Raw genomic sequence first — 10,196 nt, 5'->3', positions numbered from 1 at the left:
GTCAGCTGTCAGTTGAATGCCCGAACAAAAATAAAAGGAGACTTGCATTGTATCGTGTCCAATGGTCATCAGAGGGAGCTATGTACATAGTTTATGCTTTAAATCTCCAAGAATCTGCTTTCTAAAATCATGTATTCTGGGGTGTGTGGACAGAATTGCTTTGCATGCTAGCTAGTGTTTTTGTGCTTTGGTTTAGGTCAGGATTTTTCTCTCCTTAAAGAAATCCTTGTTCTGCCTTTTGTACTCGCATGCTTATCTCAGTTTGCTTTCAGATCTCTCCTGCAGTTTGGTGGATTTGTAGTCTGCTTAGTGCCTTTCCGATGGCTATATGAAACATGTGGGTCCATTATGTACTGTGGAGAAGGGTGTGCTGTGGCCATTATAGATAATGCAATATATTTTTATATCATGGACTTGGAAAAAGGAACAACTGCACAAAAAATCATTGTTATTTTGTTTGACCAACCACTAGGTGAAAATGAGAATATGTATTTGGATGTTTCAAAGTCTGACATTCAAACACAGCCTGTATCAGCATGAAGGAATAATTACTGCCAGGGAACAACCTTCCTTAGCAAATGTAGTTTTTAATTCTTGAAACTTACAACACAAGAATGAAAAGTGGCAGCAATGCAAGAAAACTCCTTAATATACTGCACACCAACCAATGGGTGACCAGCAGGCTTAAAATATAGATAATCACAATAATGGGTAGACGTGCCTGGTTTTTGGCTCCTGTGAGCTTATCTCCATCTTTAGTACCAGTCTTCTATCCAAAATCTCTATTCCATTTCTCCCTTATGTTCTCTTTTCTAGTGAAAGTATTTGTAAAATGTACTGGAGCTAAGTTGTCAATAGCTCCTTATCCTGTTCACTTTCTACTCTGTTATGTGAATTCGCATCAGACCCTGAAGGAAATTATAGTGCACAAGGAAAGACTACAATTAATCCATGTATTAAGAAAAGTTTACTTACCTTTATTTGTCTATACTTTATTATAATGGAGTTTATCATTCCCTTTTATCCAACCCTCACTCCTTCCTCTCTCTAAAAATCTGTAACAGTTGCTGCTTAAAAATGAAATGTAGAGGCAGCTAAAAAGCACAGGGAGTACATACATTACACCCTGTGGTAAGGGGTATATAGGTAAATCAGGGGTTTTCACTGGAGGGATCCAAAATGATCATAAAGGTGTATGACACCAGGAGATCTTCTGTTACTCAGCCCTTCCTATACACAAACAGAGAATGAGTCATTTCCTTCCTTAAAATCCTCAACTTCCTTTTCAGTGCTCACTTAGATTAATCCCATTTGTCACTTGCTTTTCATTCTGGTTTTAACCATTTCATTTGAAGTCCAAAGTTGATCAACTTTTCCTGTCATTAACTCCTTTTCAGCATATTGGGCTCTTCTCCAGATTCTGTGGCTCAGCTGAATTTTTGTAGCTCAACAAAAGGCTCAATATATGAACCTTTCTGGTATGAAAGGTATGGTGCTTAGGACGTCTAAAGGCTGCATTCTTGCAGTATAAAGAACTGACTTTTATTAAGTTAACTCTTGTAAATGGTGATTACACTTATTTCCAGTTTGAATTGTATCTTATCAACCCATGACCACCATTCTGAAAAGAAGTGGGGAATGAAGTGATTCCTAGTTGCAGTTTTTGCCAGGACATTTACAGGATTTATATCAGTATGTTCTCTGATCCATTCCACCGTCTGAATTCAGAATGACAGCAATGAAAAAAATCTGTGGTATTCACAAGGCTTATCTGTTGTGTATTATAAAGAAAGCAATTGGGGATAAAAATTAATCTGTGTTTTACTCAGCAAAGTAAGATGCAAGTAGAATTTATTTTTTAAAATATTCTGAGTCTGTTATGCATAATACTAACTTGCTTTCATACCCATATGATTTTTAATTTTTCTCTTTCCTTGCTAACTTACTGTGTCTCACAGAGGAGAAAAAATACATGCCTGAGATCTCAGTTCCAGAAAGGTGGAGGTACTAGGCATAGGTCTAGGCATAGGCATGGCTCTGAAAAAACAAATCACTTGCTGTGTGTTTAAGTGGTGCTTCAGTTCACATCTTTAAGAAGTTTTGTATTTAGAATAAATGAAAAACAGTTCAAATAGGGCACTAGCTGTAATTTTACTCAGTGAATAATGCAGTTAACCTTTAATTACTGCTGATATTAATATCTTCGTATTTTCTAATTAGAGAACAACTTTTTTCCACAGTGCTTTAACTGCAGTTCTATTTAACCACACAATTATATGTATTTCTATACATCAAGTACAGCACCTTATTTTTTAATGAAAGAAATCCATCTGGGTCTGCATATGCAATTCAGGACTCTGCATAAATTTCTGATGCCTTGAGTGATCCAACACATTTCTGTTTAACTTAATCATACCTATTATCTCTCTCAAATTTACTTGGTTTAGTCTGATGGAATATTTAGCTTGACTGGTGCTTCTTCCTCTGTCTTCTTACAAACATGCATGCTTTATGAGTCCTTAATGAAATATAGAAATCATCTATCTAAAATGCTAGTGATTGTGTGTTTCTTTGGCAAAACTGTATTTGAAGAAATGTATTGGGTATCAGGATCACATGAAAGTGAGCATCATACGTGTGGCATAAGCCATCTTTTTTCATATTTAAACCTACTTTTGTGCAAGCCTGTGCATTGGTTCCTGCTTCCTAAGTGAGAGATACTTGTTTACAAGATTGTTACACTGCACATGCTGAAAAGAAAAAGCTAAATTAATTACAAACACTTCTAATTATGAAGATTGTGCATAGGTATCCAGTTCAATTGAAACAGCTTAATAAAGTCTATTCCCTTTCCCCCCACATAGGAAATGACTTTTTGTACTTTTAGATGAAAACATGACTATAGGTGATCCATGCTTTTGTAGTCTCCAAGCTGGCCTGTTGTAGTAAGCACCACTCAGGTTTAACATTGGGTCATGAATGCAACCTTTCTAAAAAAAACCCTCCCAGCTTGCCCTCAGGGCAACACATACCTGCTAAGAAACTACCATTCTGCTGCTGCTTGTTCCCTGATCCAGTTCAACTTTGTTTAGAATGTCTTCCAGACCTTTCAGAATTTAGGACAGTAGGAAGATAAAAATCTCTGTATCAGACTTTAAACCTAAGATGTTGGATTTTAATGCCCTGCAGCAATAGCTAAAATGGGACTGGAAGGTCCTATGGAAAAAATTCCACGGATATGAAGGTGCTAAATGTTCTTATGGTTAAATCTTTTTCTGTGGTTCCCTGATCTCAGAATTCAGGATTAGATCAAGGTTGACTTTTGCTGCATGCAGAAGATTCAAGAAAAGTGCTACTGTTTGGGAAATCTTCTGTCAACATGGATATGTGAAAAACACAGCAACATGCATACAAAATAAACTCGTTTAACAAGGCAGTAAAAACTAAAAAGGAATATGGCACTTCAGTTTGGATTTATCTTTTCAGGTTGTAAACTTATTATTAAAACCTGTAATTATGAATCCTTTTTCTAACTATAGGACTGTAGTTTTGTTTTTAGTACCTATTATGGGTTACTAAAATCATAATAGTTAGACAAAAAAATTTTCCTAGCAATTTTCAAAACACATCCCTTAAATGTCATTAATTTCTTTGCTTTCTCCTATTCACCTGGATCATAATGAGACGATTTAAATATACAGGAAAATTCAAATGGGACGACTGATATACAGTCACTAGAAAAAAAACCAAACTGCAACACCAAACAAAAAAAACAAAACAACAAAACCAAGCTATCAAATTGTTGACAACTATTTAACTTCTTTCTTTGCTATTTAGCTACAGCAAATGTTTTTCATACAGTTTATTTTGGGGAAAACAAAGGCTGGGAATACCTTAGGTTCAGTCAGTAATAAACTTGAAAGGTAAAGCCACCAGGGCTTTTTTCACTAGGACGATGGAGTATCATGACACTGAAATTTGAAGGAGAAGGAATTAAAAAATAATGGCAGCCAGATGAATCCTTTTCTGAGTGGAGTTGACACAGTACATGGTTATGATAGCTCTTCTTATTCATAGCTTGATATAACCCTCAACTTCAGGGAATCCTCCTTGTGATGACATAATATGGACATTCAGATTGTGACTTTCATAGCCAAAGATGTTGGAGAATTGAATTGTAATAGTAAATTTTTGGTGGAGATGCAAAAAAGTACATAACTGATATAAGAAAATATAAAGAACCATTTATTTTATCTTCCTTATTACTACAAATGAAGTTCAGTGGTCTCTCTCTCTGAAGTGAACATGTTGATATGTTTGAATACAAATTTTACTTTTAACAAATTATCTACCATGTAGTGATTTCTTCTGCCTGATTAAAAACATATTCTTTTAAAAAATATTTTAAAATATGTAGCATCTTTTTATAAACAAAGATGGTTGGTTAAGAATCAGCTTTAAGACAGGTTTGTGGAACTTTGCTGAAGTATCTTCTTAGTAACTTGCTGAAAACCATTGTTCCTGTGCCTTTATATGTAATCATTAAATTTTACTTCAGTATCAATAAATATAAAGTAAGGTATTAATATTTAGCTTTTAACTTGGATTGTAGTTATACATAGGTATATTACATATAATTCAAGACATTACTTTTTTTTTTTATTAAGTGGTCAAACAAACTCTCAACTCTTCACATCGGGCCATAGCTATTATTGTGATTTATGTGGTGGTTAAATATTTATGGACCATATAAAAACAATTTAATTATAATATCTATAACAAATATAAAGCTTGGTTGCCAGAATAATATGAATCCATTATTACCCTGTCTATCTGCTGCTCTTTTAATTTTGGAAAAAGGAATTCCTCCTAATCGGAGCCCACTTGAAGGCAGATTTTGGAGGATGGTTTTCAACTATTTTTTTTTTTCTCCTCTAGTTTCGAATGTGGCTTCATTGATTTGCTAATACTACTCAAATACCTGATTGAATAAAGATTGATTGAGAATGAGAATGGAAAATTATCCTCTTATTCAAGTATTTCTTTATATCTCCAGTTAAAATTTGGTAATGGAAAAGAACCATATTGTGCAAATTAAATGGTCCTGTCTTTGATTTGCCCCTCAAGTTGCAAGTTGCTCTCCTTGATGAAAACATAGCAAGGCTGAAATTGTTAGTAGACTTCCAGTAACTACCCATTGGCATCCAGTTAGATGGCAGTGTACCAAGCACTGCATCTTCTGATGTAAAGGTGTTACTATTTCAAGTCAAAGAAAAAAAAAAAGTTGTCAGAGTTTGGAGAAAAATTATTTGGACATGGAAAGCACTAGAATTTAATTAGGAGACTGGGTCTGGGCACTGCCAGAAATGTGCAGAGGAAGAGAGAGGCCAGCACTGAAGAGGGAAGGTTCAGAAAGGGAGCTGGGTGAAGTTGAGGAAGGGACAGGGGCATAAGTATGGAGTTTATGAGAGAGTGGACAAGGAAAATAAAATGGCAACTTTTCCAAAATCCTAAAATGAAAGGGAGCTTTACAGAGAAGCAATTTCTTCATCTGTCTATGGGCCTACATTGCAAATTTGTCATGGCCTCAAATATTCAGTGCTTCTGTGTGCTTACAGCCATCTTCTAAAACTGTTTCTCCAGCTATAGAGGCATGATAGATCCAATGCATCTTGTACTTATTGCACACTGTAGGTATAAAAAGGCTCCTATGATGGAACTTTAAAAACTTAGGCTCACACATATCACTCTCTATGTAGAAACTTTACTAATGCTGTTAATGCTGTCTGAAAAGATACCACTTCTAGTTATCCATCTTGTACATTAAATCAGGGAGGGAACTGGTGAGGAAAAGAATGATGATAAAAATTCAAGTCTGAATCATACTACACACAGGCAACCAAATCAAAGGTATTAAAGTAAGCTGTGGGCATCTCTATGTACTTCGGCAAGTCCAGGATTCACCTGGGCTTTAACATAATTTTAACATAATTCTATGTTAGCTGCAAATTAAGTCTTGAGATTGAGATTTAATTAGACATTTTTTCAGTGGCTTGCTCTATTCTGTACAAAGGCTATAGAGTAGGTTGGTACAGTCAGTACAAACATGCCAAGTAACACAATGTAAGATTGTATATAGCAGAAATGCTACTGGATTACTACTATGTATTTAATATTTGTTAGGAAACAGCTGGAGTAAAACCTTCCCTAACCTCCAGCTGACTATATGGCCTATTATTACATGTGGTCTTAAAGCAAAACAAAGTAGGGAAAAAATACCCTGTCCCCTGTGAAGCTGTGCTGTTTGTAGAGAGTTAATAACTCTCCACTAGATTTAGAAAAAGCCATTCCAGAGATGATTGTATTATTTATTACTCATCTGTCAGAGATAGGGACTCCACTTAGTTACAAAAAGGAAGGTTTTCCATCTGTTTACCATTTGAATAGTAGATAAGCATTTGCTGAACTGAGGGAATCTAATAAAAGAGTGTCTTTCCTAGAGAACCTGTGTTAGTAATTGGTTTACAGAGTGAGCTCCACCCCATTTCCTCACTTTTTCCATTCCCTCACTTGCTGGTAATGAAGTCCATGATATCTTACTAAATCTATGTATATTCAGGCCAGAATAATCATTTGATAATCTAGCAAGGGTGTGAAAGGAGAATGTAAAATGCTAGGGATCTGAGTGTAATTCACTATATCAAGGGTTAGAACAAGCATGTCAGCATCATTCCTGAGGCATCTAGGGTAGGCATGGACTGGTGAGTCAGTTCTTCTAATTTTAAAAAGAAGCAAAAGTGTCCAAGTACTTCTGCATTTGAAGTCGCAAGGCAAACTGAGACTATGCCAAAGCTTCAGAGTTGCAGAGCTCCCACAAGAGAGATGGGCAAGATGGGACACTGTTCATTTCAATCTGACTGCAGTGTAAGATGCCTAGGCCCAGGATTACCAGATAGTTTATACTATAAGTAAATAGCACCATCCTGCTGCTCTGTTAATGCAGCTCTCGAGACTGAAGGAGTGATCCCTTCTATCTCTGAACAGCTGTACTTCCAAGAGTTTAAATATCTCCCGCAGCAGCTGTTGCTCTATGAGATGTTATTTGACTGCTTGTGGCATCAGCAAGGACTGAATTTTGTCAGCAACTGATGAAGGTCAGGCTTCAAAACAGATCTTAATCAGAACTGATGTTGTTCTATCTGTTTAATCCTGGCTTACTTTCCTTATTGTAACTATCTCATTACAAAATAATTTCTACCCCTTTAACATAAATTTCTAGTTTTTCACATTTGTTTTTGACAAAAACCGTCCATTGGAAGTATAATAATCTCAACACAAACCTAAATACTACTGTTATGCAAAGCTGGAATGCAGAACAGTTAGGAGGTGATAAAAGGGGGTGGGTGGGAAGGGGTAGAAGCTAAGATTAAGGGATCTGTGCATTCCTTTTTTCTCCCGTGGCAGACAGTTTCTTTAATCCTACAAAAGAAGAGGGAAAACTTGGTTTCCTAACAGGAATTTGTCTAATGTAGCGGTAACTTCTCCTTATCACTTTTCTATAATAATTGAGTTCAGTGCATCTGTGACATCTGTCTAGTTTGTACCTCTTGCATCTCTCTTGGCTCTGCTGTACTTAATAGAGTACCTTTTCTGTAGCAGAAAACCTTTTTTGACCTGATTCTGTCAGCAGACTGCATGAATACAGCCTTATTGCTTCAATGACTTAAATGTTGCAGATAGCTTTGCCCTGTACACCATGGATGAAAAGCTGGCATTCGTGTGAAACACAAGTTTGAGGAATTGCTTTTCCTAAGAGTACTAGTTATTCACTTAAGCAGTAGAAATAATGTAATTTTGGAGAACACTGACCACAAATAGTAACTCCATAAAAGAATTCATAACTAATACCCTGAAAATTGCTTTTCTTATCTGTTCCATAAATATACATACACCAGATTGATTTCTCCAGATACTTTCTAAATGAAAACAAAACAAACCAGCAAAAGCCCAGCTCCTTTTATTTTTCCCAGAAAGAAAAGATTTTGTGAAAAATTCTCTCATAGTGAGTAGGTGTAGCAACTCCAATGCTGAAGATACTGTGCTGAACTACATCATATCAAGCTATAGAATGTGGCAGTTCCTTCACATGGAAGTCAACTGAACAAGCTTGCTTTTTTAAATCCTGTTGACTGAAAACCACAGTGTATAAATACAAGGTATAAAAGATATAAATATTTAAGAAAGTTACTGAAAAGTTTTGGGTTTTTGTCAAGAATTTTGACAAGCAGTTTTTTGCTAGTTAACCACATTTCAATGAAACTCCTCTCTGAAGATCATGCCATTGTTTATTTGTTTGTTTCATAGTATTGTGAGAGATGAACAATACATTGGCAGTGCATGGTATGAATTCTTGGTCTCTAAAAAGTCTCTGGTGAATATTTTATCAAACATGTATTCTATAATCCGGAGTTACAGATTAGTTTTTCAGCTAAAGTAAATCGGCTGTGGCCTCCCTGATTGTTCCTGTTGGTGAATAAAACTTTTAATATCTTTTTTTTATTTTCTTTTGATCGAGAACCCTGTGGAAGGAGGGAGAGATCTCTCAAGCTATCCTAAAATCTGGGGCTTTTTACAATTGTTACATTCTTCTATGAGGCATGTGAGGTTTTAGCAGTAGTCCCCCAGACCAACATGATTTTGATAGTCATTACTGCAACAGAAATAAGATAGCTTTTACAGGAGTACCTGGTTATACAGCTGTGATAATGCAAAGAAAAGATCAGCCCTATACACACAGAACTTTAAATAAGGTTACATGAACAATGTTAATTTTAGTGTTGCCCAAGTTCAGTGTGCTTGGCTTTCCAAGTAGTTGATAGTTACAATTGTTGATTTACATGATTTTTAGTGTGGGGAGGAGGAAGCGTAGGATCACAGAACCTTTGCAAGAGAAACCCAAAGCTGACATTTATTCCATTACAAATTATTTTCTCTTAGAAATACTGTTTCTTTTACCTTGAAAGGGATGTTTGCAATGTCAAGTCAAGGTACTTCTGTCTCTTTCTTCAGTGCAAGGGGCAAAGAATTTTACCTGGTACTCTTCTAACAACCTCTGTATCATAGCAGAAAATGTCTCAAAGAAAGGAAAGTAATAGAGTCCCAATGTATGCAGTATGTCAGAAGAAACAGAAGCTAGAATACTTGGAGGTATACTCTAGTATCCTGGAGTCCATTTAAAAGAAGTGCAGGGAGGAATCAATGAATGTCTGGTATAAACATTCATCTCGTTTTGCTTTTTCAAACCATCTCTAGAAGAAATATATAGTCATTTGGCAAACCAAGTATGTATTAGGCTGCACTGCAAGGAATCTTTAGTTTCTAAATTTTGTGTAATATATTGAGTGTTCAATGTATTTTAACTTTGGTAATCTGCAGTGAAGGACTTCTAGGGATGAAGTAATTACTGTACCATACAGTGACAAAGATTTGTTCACACTGATACCTGAAAGTGTTTTCTTCGTGAAAACTAGAAATAATTTCTCTTCTGCATTTATATGATGTGCTACTTCAAGCCTAGCTTAGCAGGCCTGATTGCATGGTTTATGCTTTTCCTGCTGAAAGTGACTCTCAGATGCAGCAAGATGACCTGGTGAAACTGGGACTGCAGTCATTAGTTCGTGCTGAGCAGGGCCAACCTGGTCTCTCTTCTCATTCTTCTGAAATCAAGGTAGATTAAGTCAAAAATAGATCCTTTTTTCAAATTTAAATTTTTGTTTTAATTATTTTTTTTCTAACCAAGTAAAGAAATCCATTCTTTTCCATGTTTGTCAAAGGAGACAGACACCTTCTTCAGGGCCTCTGGCTCCTAGCCTAGTTGTAAAGGTGCAGGTGAGAAAAAAATACAGCTGCAGTAAAGCTACCCCAGTTGGTGCATTGAGGATTGGACCTGTACTTTCCTTTTTCATTTGTGATCTGTGTTCCTTTCTGAATGAAAATGTTGCTCTTTTCTAATGCATGTGAAGAAACAGCTGGTCTGCTCTGTAAAACAGTACCCTTAAATCATACTCAGTCTTAGGGATTGCATATACTATCCTGGCTTTAGCAGAAAAAGAGCTTCCGTCAGGATTGGCATGAATATGAGGCTTCCATTCAGTGGCTCTCTGGAGCTGAAGATAGAGAACTTTTGGAACCTTTGT

At 36.1% G+C, this 10,196-nt stretch overlaps 1 long non-coding RNA gene across 1 annotated transcript in view; it reads left to right on the top strand.

The window, feature by feature from the left end:
• LOC139801229 (uncharacterized) overlaps positions 1-10,196 on the top strand; it is a 115,961-nt gene that overhangs the window by 36,617 nt on the left and 69,148 nt on the right. The window lies entirely within an intron of this gene.

This window comes from Heliangelus exortis, chromosome 11 (genome assembly GCF_036169615.1).
Source record: "Heliangelus exortis chromosome 11, bHelExo1.hap1, whole genome shotgun sequence".
Classification (NCBI taxonomy): domain Eukaryota; kingdom Metazoa; phylum Chordata; class Aves; order Apodiformes; family Trochilidae; genus Heliangelus; species Heliangelus exortis.
Note: the sequence above shows the minus strand (reverse complement) of the source record. Positions and strands in the feature narration are given on the sequence as shown.